Here is a 14,725-nt window from a genome sequence, read left to right as displayed (position 1 = left end):
GGAGGTCTCCCAGAATTCCCACATCTGACACCCTGAACAAAGCACTAACCCTGCAGGCATGCTATCTAATTCTACAGGAGTGAAACAAGGAAAAGTAAGTCTACTCACCCACTTACCTCGCCAAACACATGAACTTTTTAAACCGTTAGCTCATACCGTTAGCTGTGTGAGCCCTGCTGTTCCTCTGTCTGTCCAGCCGATTTGTCAGGGGGAAACACAAGAATTGGTGCCTTGCTCTTGCCTCTTCCTGTTACCGTCTAAGCCCGTTGAGCCAAAGTCCTACACTCTGCTGCCTGCTCCGACCGCTGCCCGCTATATAGGGTGTTCTCCTTTTTAAACTCTCCATGCTGTCCTGTCTACATCACGTGCCTGCGCAGTCTCGTCCTTCTTGTACTCGAAGAAGTTTTTAAAAAAAACTGCCTTCCTTCAGAATTCAGCTCTCATGCTGCCCTTCATGTCCCGATCCAAAAAAATTCTTGTGATTATTGGTGATTAAATCTGTTTAATCGTTTGGCTTGTTAGATGTCCACCTTAAGGATGGCTGATATTATCCATCTGCTGCAGTGATATGAGGCTTGACTTAATCACCTTGGTTAATGTGATGCTATTACACCTCGGGGTGTTCCGGAGTTCAGAGTTCAGTTCCAGCGCCGTTCTGTAAGGACTCTCTGTATGTCCTTCCTGTGGAATGCATGGGTTTACCTGGCTGCTCTGGTGTTTACAAAGGTGTACCGGGTGGGTTAGTTGGCCATTGTAAGTGCCCCGTGACTAGATTAGGGTTAATCAGGGTTGTGGGGTTGCTGAGGCAGTGCGGTTTGAAGGGCCAGAAGGATACTCTGCACTGTATCATTAAATAAATGAATAAAAATAAATATTCCCTCAATGCTATCTGTTAACAGTTAAAAGATTCTCTGTTTTTAGGAACAGGAGTCAACTTTTTGGGAGTAAACACACTGTAGTGGACACAAGGGACAAGTTACAGGATTAACTTGAGTCATATCGTTGCCCACACAAAATTGGGAGGAATAAAGAGCTGATGTTTTGGGCTGAGTTCCTCCAGCTTTTTGTGTGGGTAACTCTGGATTTCCAGCATCTGCAGATTCTCTTATGTATATCATTGCCCATAATTTGTTTTACTGTTGTGATAAACACCACTTGCTTGTGGCAATCAGCTAAGATCAGAGTAATGCACGTTTAAACACAGAACATGTTTATCTGGGTATCTGTGTGTACATTCAGACTGTGAACCTTTTTGGATAGAAGAGTCACGTGGTGGCCTTGCTTCTCGAAATACAGTCACACCAATATCGAGATAACACAAGCAAAATGCTGAAGGAACTCAGCAGGTCAGGCAGCATCCATGAAAGTGAATAGATAGTCAAAGTTCAAAGTTCTAAGTAATTTTTATTATCAGAGTACATACAGTATATGTCAACATATACAACTGTGGATTTAATTTCCTGTGGGCATTCTCAGCAAATCTATACAATAGTAACGAAAACAGAATCAATGAAGTGCAGAAGACAACACACTGTGCAAATGCAAATAGCAGTAAATTACAAAAATATGCGATAAGCAGATAAAGGGTCCATAAAGTGAAATCATTGGTTGTGGAAACATTTCAATGATGGGACAAATGAATGTAGTTATCCCCTTTTATTCAATAGCCTGATGGTTGAGAGGCAGTAACTATTCTTGAACCTGGTGGTATAATCGTAGACGTTTCTGGCTGAGACTCTTCTTCAGGACTGTTTCACCAACGGTCAGGTTTACATCAAGGACTTAGAGACTCAACATGCAAATAACGTACAGGTCTGCCTAGTACATCCGTGTCACAAGGTATATACTATATACCAGTCATGATAACCAGCCTCCCCTTCATGGACTCTGCCTACGTCTCTCACTGCCTTGCAAAAGCAGCCAACATAATCAAAGACACTGTGGGCATGCTACATTGGTGCTGGAATGTGTGGCAATACTCGTGGGCTGCCCCAGCACATCCTTGGGTGCGTTGGTTGTTAGCGCAAATGACGCTTTGCACTGTATGTTTCAATGTACGTGTGATAAATAAATCCAAATCTGAAATTGGAATTGGACCCTTCTACCCCGAACATTCTCTCTTCCGTCCCCTCCCAGCAGGCAGCAGATGCAAAAGGCCAAAAGCACGTAGCACCAGGCCCAAAGACAGATTCTATCCCACTGTTACAAGACTATTGGATCGACTCTTGTTAGATAAGTTGGACTCATGACCTCACAATCTACCTTGTTGTGGCCTTTCAACTTATTGTCCACATGCACCACACTTTCTCTGCAACTGTTCTGGTGTATTCTTAACTCTGGTGTTGCTTTACCCTTTTAGCACCTCGAACGTTGCTATGACATGACAGGGTGGCACAGTAGCATAGTGGTTAGCACAACGCTTTACAGTGCCAGCGACCTGGGTTCAATTCCCGCCGCTGCCTGTAAGAAGTTTATATGTTCTCCCTGTGACTGTGTGGGTTTTCTCCGGTTTCTTCCTACTATCCAAAGACGTACCAGTTTGGTCATTGACAATTGGCTTGTGGCTAAGCCTAGGTTAATTTGGGGATTGCTGGGTGGCGCAGCCTGAAGGCCAGTAGGGCCTATTCAATGTTGTATCTCAAAAATAATAATCTGTTTGGATGGAATGAACCTCTGTTCATGATTCAAAGTAGATTTATTGTCAAAGTATGTATGCAATGTACAACCCTGAGATATGTCTTCCCTACAAACAGCCACAAAACAAAGAAAACCATAAGAACATAAGAAATAGGAGCAGGAGTAGGCCTTTTGGCTCGTGAGGGCCTACTCCGCCATTCAATAAGCTCATGGCTGATCTGGCCGTGGACTCACCTCCACCTACCTGCCTTTTCCACATTGGTTCCCCTACTATGCAAAAATCTATCCAGCCATGGAACCTGTTCAAAGAAAAACATTAAACCCTCCCACACACAAAAAAAATCATGCAAATGGCAACAAAGAAAAAGAATGAGAAACACAGACTATACAGCACAAAAATGAAAGAGTCCAGGCATATTCACTCAGCTCAGTGTTGGTTGTCTGCAGGCCTTTCTGGCATGTGACAATAAAAAACTAATTACCGACCCATACAGGTATCACAGGCAGTTCGGCATTGAAATCCAAAGGCTTGAAACTGAATGGTCCACTCTACAATAAGCCTAATAAAAATACAGCTTGTCATCAGCCTTACGACTGAGATGTAGTCATAGGCAAATAAAACCCTGCCCAGAAAGCAAAGGCATCATTTGACGTATGTTTTTAAGAATGCAATGTGTTAATTCCTGCCAACATTGCTGACAATCAAAAATTAACCATTGTCAGTGTGGAGACTCATCTCTCTAGGATTAATTACTAGTGGTTCACAATGTGAGAAGTGTTTCCATGAAGTTGTTTTATCCAGTTGTGCCCTGCCTCTTTCTGTTTCTGATTTTACTTTAAACCCATCCAATCTTACCAGAAGAGATAGGCAAACACGAGGAATTCTGCAGATGCTGGAAATTCAAGCAGCACACATCAAAGTTGCTGGTGAACGCAGCAGGCCAGGCAGCATCTCTAGGAAGAGGTACAGTCGACGTTTCGGGCCGAGACCCTTCGTCAGGACTAACTGAAGGAAGAGCTAGTAAGAGATTTGAAAGTGGGAGGGGGAGGGGGAGATCCAAAATGATAGGAGAGGACAGGAGGGGGAGGGATGGAGCCAAGAGCTGGACAGGTGATTGGCAAAAAGGATATGAAAGGATCATGGGACAAGAGGCCCAGGGAGAAGGAAAAGGGAGAGGGGGGAAAAACCCAGAGGATGGGCAAGGGGTATAGCGAGAGGGACAGAGGGAGAAAAAGGAGAGAGAGAGAAAGAATGTGTGTATATAAATAAATAACGGATGGGGTACAAGGGGGAGGTGGGGCATTAGCGGAAGTTAGAGAAGTCAATGTTCATGCCATCAGGTTGGAGGCTACCCAGACGGAATATAAGGTGTTGTTCCTCCAACCTGAGTGTGGCTTCATCTTGACAGTAGAGGAGGCCGTGGATAGACATATCAGAATGGGAATGGGATGTGGAATTAAAATGTGTGGCCACTGGGAGATCCTGCTTTTTCTGGCGGACAGAGCGCCAGAAGATATAGATATAGGAAAAGATTTTGGCCATTTAGACCATTGCGTCTCAACTGTTATTCAAACGTGGCTAACTTTCTTTGAACCCCATTTTCCTGCCTTCACCTTGTAACACTTAACTCCCCTACCAATCAAGAGCCCATCAGTTTCTGCCTTAAATACACCCAAATGATTTGGTCTCTCTTGCCCTCTGTAGCAACAAATTCCACAGACTCACCACACTCACTTGCTGAAGAAATTCCTCCTGATACCAGTTTTAAAAGGATGGCCCTTTATTCTGAGGTTGTGCCCTCAGATCCTAGACTTTCCTACTAATGGAAGTATCCTCTTCTCAGACTTGGTGCCATTAATTTCACAGACATTCATACCCATTTGTTTACAACAGCTTTCATTGTTATAAAGTTCAAATTTCAAAGTAAATTTTATAATCAAGTACATACACGTCACCATATAAAACCTTGAGATTCATTTTCCTGTGGGCATACTCAGTAAATCTATAGAATAGTAACTATAACAGGATCAATGAAAGATTAATTAGAATGTAGAAGACAACAAACCGTGCAAATGCAAATATAAATAAATAGCAATAAGTAACAAGAACATAAGATAATAAGATAAAGAGCCCTTGAAGTGAGATCATTGGTTGTAGGAACATTTCATGATGGGCCAGGTGAGTGTAGTTATTGCCTCTTATTCAAAAGCCCGAAGGTTGAGGACTAGTGGTGCAAGTCCTGAGGCTCTTGTGCCTTCTACCTGGTGGCAGCAGCAAGAAAAGAGCCTGGACTGGGGGGGGGGGGCGGTTCCTGATGATGGACAATGCTTTCCTATGACAGCATTTCATGTAGAGGTGCCCAGTGGTTGGGTGAACTTTGCCCATAATGGACTGGGCTGAACCCACTATCTTTTTTGCAATTTTAATGTACAAAATGTGACAAAAGTACCTGGCAGGAATGTTATCCAGAAGAGAAAAATATCAACTCCAAACAACATACCATTTCATCTGGTAAAATGGCTGAAACCTTAAGATTTTTACTTAAGGTAATTGGGAATGATGAGGTCTCGAGGAAGACCTTTACTTTGAATCAAATTTATTCGCCATATGCATTTACAAGTTTTAAGGAATTTGCAGTGGTGTGTTGGTACAACATGCAACAAAAACAACATTCAACAAATATGAGGAATCATGAATTATTAAAAAAAATACAGTCAGAGGTTAAAGGATGGATATGGAATAAGATTTGCATAAAGGTGGATTAAAAGAGCATTAGTAACTTGCGGTAATTGTGCTGGAAGTAATTTGAAACGTTAAGCTTGGGCTAACTCCCTGGTGCCATACAGAGAGTCTGTTTCACAGTGAGGTGCTGCCTAGTAGGTGAAATGTTCTCTGAAGAGGACATAGCAGATCTCACAGAACCAATGTGAAGGGAGGGAGGGAGGGAGAAACTTCCTAATTTTCTCCTAATAAAGACATTTCTCCTAATAAAGACAGGTTATCTGGTGTAATCATATTACTGTTTATGAGATCTTATTGTGTTCAAGCTCACTTCCCACATGGGAACACCAATTATATTTCGGGAAGATTTGGTTGGCTGTGAATCCGTTTGGGTTGTAACAAAAGGATGGTGAAAGGCACTATGGAAATACAATCCTCTCTGCAGGAGAGGAGTGAGACTATGTGAACATGGCTAAGAGCAAAGATGAGAACCTTGGCACCAAGTTGCTGCTTAAATTGGGGGTAGTGCAAGGGTGGTGGGGTGGATATACGTCTCCACCAAAGGAGATGTAAGGTGCTCCTTCCCTCCGCTGGCCTGCTGGTCACCCTTGAGCAAAGTGTAACACCTGATTAAACCCTGGATCAGGGTCATGTGAAGCCATGGGAGCAGGTGGTGGATGGTCGTATGAACAGATGGTGCCCATCACAAATCCTGGTTATGCGACCACGGACACCGGGCAGACAATCTCTGAAGAGTATCGATAATGGCTGGGGTCACACCTCTTGTAAAGACCCTGCCCAGAAGAAGGCAATGGCAAACCATTTCTGTAGAAATATTTGCCGAGAACAATCATGATCATGGAAAGACCATGATCGTCTATGTCATACGACATGGCACATAATGAACAAACAAAAGTGCAGGGATACTGGGGGAGTGTGGCCCAGTGAGAGGCAGACTGTAGACCGTTGGGTGACAGCAAGTTTACAGAGACGGTGACCGTGAGAAGGGAAGAAGCTTCATGTCCGAAAGTTCAGAAACAGATGAGTGGAAAATGGAGTCAGTCAATGTTATCGAGGGTGCAGTCGTGCGATCACTTGAGTGTTTTCCAAAGGGGTTGTCAATTGGTGGATCCTCAGGTGCTGCAGAGGCCAATCTGGGACCCACATACACTGGAACAATGTGGGCATGAGTAAGTGGTAGCTGTGGTTAGTGGTTGGGTCTTTTGTTTGTTCAGTCTTTGCCTTGTCAGTTGCTGCTTGTTCTCTGTGCAGAGTGGTGGACATTCCCATGTAGCTTAGCTCCCTCTTGAACAGACGCCATCCCTGTGTATCTATTCATTCATTCACGGGATGGGGGTGTCGCCAGCTAAGCTGGCATTTATTGCCCATCCCTAGTTGCCCTTGAGGAGGTGGTGATGAGCTGCCTTCTTGAACCACTGCAGTCCCTGAGGCATAGGTACGCCCACAGTACTCTTAGGGAGAGAATTCCATGATTTTGACCCAGTGATAATGAAGGAACAGTGATATGTTTCCAAGTCAGGATGGTGAGTGACTTGGAGGGGAATTTCCAAGTGGTGGTGTTCCCAGGTATCTGCTGTTCTTGTCCTTCCAGATGGTAGTGGTCGTGGGTCTGGGAGGTGCTGCCTTAGGAACTTTGGTGTGTTGTTGCAGTGCATCTTGTAGATAGTACATCTGTTCATTGATGGTGGAGGGATCGGATGCTTGTGGAGGGGGTACCAATCAAGTGGGCTGCTTTGTACTGGATGGTGTCGAGCTTCTTGAGTGTTGATGGAGCTGCACTCATCCAGGTGAGTGGTGAGTATTCCATTACACTCCTGACCTGAGCCTTGTAGGTGGTGGACAAGCTTTGGGGAGGTGAGTTACACGCCGCAGGGTTCCTAGCCTTTGACCTGCTCTGGTAGCCACGGGGTTTATATGGCTAGACCAGTTCAGTTTCCTGTCAATGTTAACCCCCAGGATGTTGATAATAGGGGATTCAGTGATGGTGATGCCACCGAATGTCATCAAGACTATTGAGTGCAACGTCCTTCCAGTTTTTAGATGCAGTGTTAAATTTCTTCGGGCTGATTTTGATGTTATCTGTGAAGCGTTTCCTTTCCCCACCAAGGGCTCAGTGACCTGTGAGTAAAGGATCTGCTTGGGGACCCGCGAGTTAAGTATGACATGACATGACTTCAGAGTTGTTATTGCTTTATCGTGGTGGAGATGCTGTTCACGACGGCCTCCTCCAGTACGCTGGTGTTATGAGGATGAAATAGCAAATCAGAGGATGATATAATGTTGGTGTTGTATGCTCAGAGAAGTACCAACATTGAACCTGTTCTCTCACTTTACAGATCCCCAAGATTAGCAGCTCAAGCTAACAAATGCATGCAAACCTTTCAACCCCACCCCACCCACCACACACGAGGACAAATCAGACTGCTATATATACGGTGCCTCAGTATGTTAATGGACTTTACACGCAATCCAAATTAACAACAAAATTTAACAGGCTAAGTGCCTACATTACTATTTGCATGGAGGTCTGGATTCAGAACAAGTTTCACCTCTGCGCATTTTCATAAAAGGTTTGGGTGCAATTGTGTTCAAACTCTTGGTCAGAGGGACAACATGACAGTCAGAGGCAGAATCAGGTTTAATATCACTGGCATATTTTGTGAAATTTGCTGTTTCGTCGCAGCAGCACAGTGCAATACATAATAAAAACTATAAATTACAATAATAAATAGATATACATATATAAATTAAATAAGTATTGCAAAAAGAGAGAAAAAATAGTGAGGTGGTGTACATGGATTAAAAAGTCAGAGTTGTAGAACATTACAACACAGAATCAGGTCCTTCTGCCCATCTAGTCTATGCTGAACTAATCTTCTGCCTAGTCCCATCTATCTGCATCTAGGCCATAGCCCTCCATATCCTTCCCATCCTTGTTATTGACAAGTTTTTCCCATCGTATCTGGGTACAAGATAATAAAAAAACCAATACCAATACCAATCCAAACTTGTCATATATTTTACAATTGAACTCCCATCTATCGCTACCAATTGCAGATTGTTGCACCCTTGCAACACCCTCAGAGTAAAGAAGTTCCTCCTTAGATTCCTGTTAAATATTTAATTTTTCACCCTAAACCCATGATTCTAGTTTAAAAAGATAAAGAATAGCTTTATTTGTCAGACATGTCAATGAAAATACAGTGAAATGTGTTGTTTGTGGCAAATCATATCAACAAGGGTTGTGCTGGCCAGCCCACAAGAGTCAACATCCTTCCGATGCCAACATAGCATGCCCACAACTCACTAACCCAAACACAAACTTTTGTGGACTGTGGGAGGAAACTGGAGCACCTGGAGGAAATCCACACGGTTATGGGGAGAACATAGAAGCTCTTTACTGACTGCAGTGAAAATAGAAACCTAATCTTTATAGCTGGCACTGTAAAGCATTGGACAAACCACTACTCTACCATGCTGCCCAGGGTACGCTTGGTTGGGTTCTAGTCTCACCCAACATGAGGAAAAAATGCCAGCAGGCAATCACCTCATAATTGATACTTCTCATAATTTTAATTACTATAAGACCATAAGACATAGGAGCAGAATTAGGTCATTTGGCCCATCGAGTCTGCTCCCCCATTCAATCTTGGCTGATCCTTTTCTCCCCTCCTCAGCTCCACTCCCTGCCTTCTCCCCGTAACCTTCGATGCCATGGCCAATCAAGAACATATCAATCTCTGCCTTAAATACAACCAACAACCTGGCCTCCACAGTTGGCTGTGGTAACAAATTCCACAAATTCTTCACCCCCTCGCTAAAGAAATTTCTCCATATCTGTGTTTTAAATGGACACCCCCTAACTTGAGGCTGTGCCCTCTTGTCCTAGACTCCCGCACAATGGGAAACATCCTTTCCACAACTACTCTGTCAAGGTCTTTCAACATTCAAAAGGTTCCAACAAGATCAGTCCTCATTCTTCTAAATTTCAGTGTGTACAGGCCCAGAGCCATCAAACATTCCTTATATGATAACCATTTCATTCCCAAAATCATTCTTGTGAACCTCCTCTGAACCCTCCCCAACGCCGGCACACCTATCCTTAGATAACAAGCCCCAAACTTCTCACAATACCAGACATCCCACCTCTCCCGCATATGAATAGTGGCTCCCTGATGCCCGCAAATTATATACAATATCACGGAAATCCATTTTTTTGAGACCGAGTGAGCGAGAGAAAACAAGCCAGAGCGCGAGAGAGAAAGCAAGTGAGAGTGCGAGAGAGCGCGTGAGAGAGAGAGAGAGAGAGAGAGCGAGAGAGCGAGAAAGCGCGAGCGCTACGGCAGAGTGTTCCAAAAAAAAAGAAAATATAAAACATTCATCACCCCAGACTACACTAAAGTGTACCCCTGCCTAATAGGGGTCAAAAATAATGACAGTGTTGCTCGCTGCACTGTTTGCAATAGTAACTTTTCTATTGCCCATGGTGGGTTAAGACTGTAAAAGACATGTTGAGGTGAGTTTAACAGGTGTCATTCGTTCATTAGCATAGCTAACGTTATTTAAACTAGCTGACTAGCTGCTAAAGAGCTACTCTATTGCAGACATCCCACCTGTCCCGGAAGTTCCGGGAGTCCCCTGCAAATTGATGATGCTACCTCCCTGAAATGAGTTTTTCTAGGGTGGGGTGTCTGCGATACTCAAGGTGATGCCTCAGCCTGCCTTTATATTCTAGTAGGCCCAATGACAAGTTACTCTAAAAAGCAATCTCATAGCCATTCAATAAATTCACTCCCTTGAGATCCATTACCAACCTGATTTTCCCAAACTACCTGCATGTTAAAATTAACATTGCCCTTTTGACATGTCTTTTCTATTTCACATTGTATTCTGTAGTCCACATCCCAGCTACTGTTGGGAGGCCTGTATATAACTGCCATCAGGGTCCTTTTATCCTTGCAGCTTCTCAACTCAATCCACAAGGACTGAACACCTTCCGATCTTATGTCACATCTTTCTGCTGACTTGATGTCATTCTTTACCAGCAGAGTCATGCCAATCCCTCTGCCTACCTTCCTATCCCTCTGATACAATATGTGACCTTGGATATTCAGCTCCCAAACACAACCATCCTTCAGCCAAGATTCAGTGATGGCCTCAACATTGTACCCGACAAACTGTAAAAGTGCAACAAGATCATCCACTTTATTTCTTATACTGCATCCCTAGTGCACTGATACTCACTCTGCTGGCTGCAATTTTGTCCTATCATTTGCCTGCCTTTCCTGACAGTCTGGTTGCACATTATCTTTGCTTTTTTACCATCTGTCCTATCCTGAGTCCCTTCACTCTGGTTCCCATCCCTCTCCCAACAGCTCTAACAAACTTGTCCACGAGAATATTGGTTTCCTTGGGGTTCAGGTGCTACCTGTCCCTTTTGTGCAGGCTATACTCCCCCAGAAGAGATCCCAGTGATTGAAGAACCTGAAGCCCTGCCCCCTGCACCAGCTTCCTAGCCATGCTTTGATCTGCCAAATCACACTGCTTTTAACCTCACTGGCTCATGGCAAGGATTGCAATCCAGAAATTACTACCCTGGAGGTCCTGCTTCTCAACATACCTCTATAACATGTACCTCTCTACCATATACCGTGTCTCTATAGCATGTCCACTCATTCTCCTGTACTCCAGGGAATAACTACACTTATAAAACAATGAAAGAAATGAAACAGCCATCAGAGTAGAAGTTGAGGTAATATATGCACTATTGCAAACAGAAAAAGTTGAAATCTCTCCTTTATCTCTATTTCCATTTATTATAAATATATATATATATTACCATAAAACCATAAAATATTGGAGCAGAATTCAGACATTTGGCCCATTGAGTCTGCTCCACCATTTCATCATGGCTGATCCAATATTCCTCTTAGCCCCAATCTCCTGCCTTCTCTCCGTATCCATTCATGCCCTGACCTATCAAGATTCTAACAACCTCTGCCTTAAATATTCATCAAGACATGGCCTCTACAGCTGCCTATGGCAAAGAATTCTACACCACTCTCAAGTTGAAGAAATTCTTCCTCCTCCCTGTTCTAATAGGATGCCTCTCTATTCTGAGGCTGTGTCCTCTGCTCTTTGACTGTCCAACCACAGGAGACACCTTCTCCACATCTACTCTATCAACACCTTTTACCGTTTGATAGGTTTCAATGAGGTCACCCCTCATTCATCTGAATTCTTATCAATACAGGTGCAGAGCCATCAAACGCTCTTCATTTGACAAGCCATTCAATCCTCAAATCATTTTCATGAACCTCCTTTAAACCCTCTCATTTCAGCACATGCTTTCTAAGATAAAGGCCCCAAACCTGTTCATAATACTCCAAGTGAGACCTCACCAGTGCTTTATAAAGTCTCAACATTACATCTTTGCTTTTATATTCCAGTCCTCTTGAAATAAATGCTAATATCACATTTGCCTTCCTCACCACAGAGTCAACCTGCAAATTAACCTTTAGGGAATCCTGCACAAGGACTCCCAAGTCCCCTTGCATCTCACTTTCTTGTATTTTCTCTCCAATTAGGAAATAGACAATTCTTTCATTTCTTCTACCAAAGTGTATGACCATGCAATTCCTGACACTGTATTCCATCTGCCATTTCTTTGTCCATTCTCCTAATCTGCCTAAGTCCTTCTGTAGCCTCTCTACTTCCTCAAAACTACCTGCCCCTCCACCTATCTTCATATAATCTGCAAACCTTGCAACAAAGCCACCAATTCTGCCATCCAAATAATTGACATATAACATAAAATCGGTCACAACGCAGACCACTGTGGAACACCACTAGTCACCAGTAGCCTGCCAGAAAAGGCTCCCTTTATTCCCACACTTTGTCCCCTGCCAATCAACCACTGCTTTATCCATGCTAGAATCTTTCCTGTAATGCCATGGCCTCTTTAACTTGTTAAGCAGCCGCATGTGTGGCACCTTCTCAAAGGCCTTCTGAAAATCCAAGTACAGAACATCAGCTGATTCTCCTTGGTCTATCCTGCTTGTTATTTCTTCAAAGAATTCTAACAGATTTGTCAAGCAAGATTTTCCCTTGAGGAAACAATGCTGACTATGGCCTATTTTATCATGTGCTTCTAAGAACCCTGAGACCTCATCCTTAATAATTGACTCCAACATCTTCTCAACCACTGCGGTCAGTCTATCTGGCCTATAGTTTCCTTTCTTCTGCCTCTCTCCCTTCTTGCAGAATGGTGTGGCATTTCCAATTTTCCAGTCTTCCAGAACTATTCCAGTATCTAGTGATTCCAGAAAGATCATTACTAATGCCTCCACAATCTCTTCAGCCACTTCGTTCAGAAGTCTGGAGTGTACACCATCTGGTCCAGGTGGCTTATTCACCTTCAGACCTTTCAGTTTCCCGAGAACCTTCTCTCCAGTAATGGTAATTTCACACTCTTCATGATCTCTCACACCCGGAACTTCCACCATACTGCTTGTGTCTTCCACAGTGAAGACATTTTACAGCAGTCCAATATCCACTCTCATCTCTCTTTTACACTTCATGTAAAACAGCTACCTCATCTTCAGTACTGTCACTCGCCTTCCCTATGATACTTCTTGCATTGAAATATTTATCAACCCCCCTCAGCCATCATCTCAAAGAGTGGATATGGGTACAGGTTCAAGCGTGGAGTGACCATCACGCACCTCCTGTACATGGATGACATCAATCTGTATGCCAGGAATGAAAGAGACTGATGCACTAATCCACCTGACAAGGGTGTACAGCAGAGACATTGGGATGTCATTTGGACTGGAAAGGTACAGCCGGATGATATTGAAAAGAGGCAAATTCATCCAGACTGAAGGAGTCGAGTTACCAGAAGGCCAAATACCATATGTACAGGATAGCTATAAATACCTGGGGATCCTGCAGGTGCATGGAAGCTACGATGAGGGCACAAGGAAAGCTGCAACATCCAAATACCTTCAAAGAGTGATTAAGATTAAAGTCTGTCACGAGCCTTGTGGCCCATCAGGCCGGTGCTTATGCCGGTTTCTGTGGCGTGAAGCGACTGAGAGTACAAGACTCCCCCCCCCCTCCCCCCCGGATAGGATGCCAGTCTATCGCAAGGTTAACCTCCAGCATTTTTGCCGTTACCCATTCTCAGCGGGGTAGACTGGAGCAATGTGTGGTTAAGTGCCTTGCTCAAAGACACACACACTGCCTCGGCCAAGGCTCAAACCCACGACCTTCAGATCGCTAGTCCAAGGCTCTAACCATTTGGCCACACGCCACAGCCAAAGAGTGAGACATGTCTTAAAAAGCTAGCTGAATGGGAAGAACAAAATCAGAGTTATCGACACATTCACCTTATCACCTACCAGTTATCAGATACCCAGCTGCAACAGTGTGTTGGCCATGGAACGAACTGGAAGCCGTTGATATCAAGACCTGGAAAATACTAACAATATATGGAGGGTTCCATCCAAAGTCCTGTACACCACCGGAATAAAGGAGGACAGGGACTTGGAGGTGTCAAGGCCACAGTTCTGGAAGAAATGTGAAACATCCATGAGTACATCAGGAAGATGGCCCCTAAGGAAAACCTGCTGGAAGAATTCCTCAGACAGCAGGCAGGGGATATGGAACTGGAAGTGGGTGAAGCAGAGCCAGAGGACCAGAGGCCATGGCAGGACAAGCCACTGCACGGGATGTACCATTGCAGATATCAGAGGTGGCTGACATAAGGAAGTCCTACCAATGGCTGGAACAAGAACAGACGCTGAGCAAAGAGCAATAAAAGCAGAGGTCAATCATACCAGACAAGACCTAGGATGCAGACTATGCAAGGAATCTATTGAAACCATCCAGCACATAGTAGCAGGGTGCAAGATGCAGGCAGGGACATCGTACAAGGTGTGATTGATAAGTTTGTGAAAACCTAGCACATTTATTTTTCAACATAGTCCCCTCCTACATTTACATACTTAGTCCAGCGGTCGTGGAACATACAGATCTTGGACCTCCAGAAAATGTCCACAGCAGGGGTGAGTGATAAGTTTGTGGCCTAAGGTAGAAGAAGATGAGTTATACAGCTCTCATTAAATGCACATGCAGTTCAACTCTTTGAGTGATTATGCAGAAAGTTTGAAGTTAATAACTCATCAGTTAATAACTCACCAGGGGTGATTGATAAGTTCGTGGCCTAAGTTAGAAGGAGATGAGTTATTAACTTCAAACTTTCTGCATAATCGCTCAAGGAGTTGACTTGCATGTGCATGTAACGAGAGCTGTATAACTCATCTCCTTCTACCTTAGGCCACA

Source organism: Mobula birostris, chromosome 18, assembly GCF_030028105.1.
Source record: "Mobula birostris isolate sMobBir1 chromosome 18, sMobBir1.hap1, whole genome shotgun sequence".
Taxonomy (NCBI): Eukaryota; Metazoa; Chordata; class Chondrichthyes; order Myliobatiformes; family Myliobatidae; genus Mobula; species Mobula birostris.
This window is presented reverse-complemented; position numbering follows the sequence as displayed.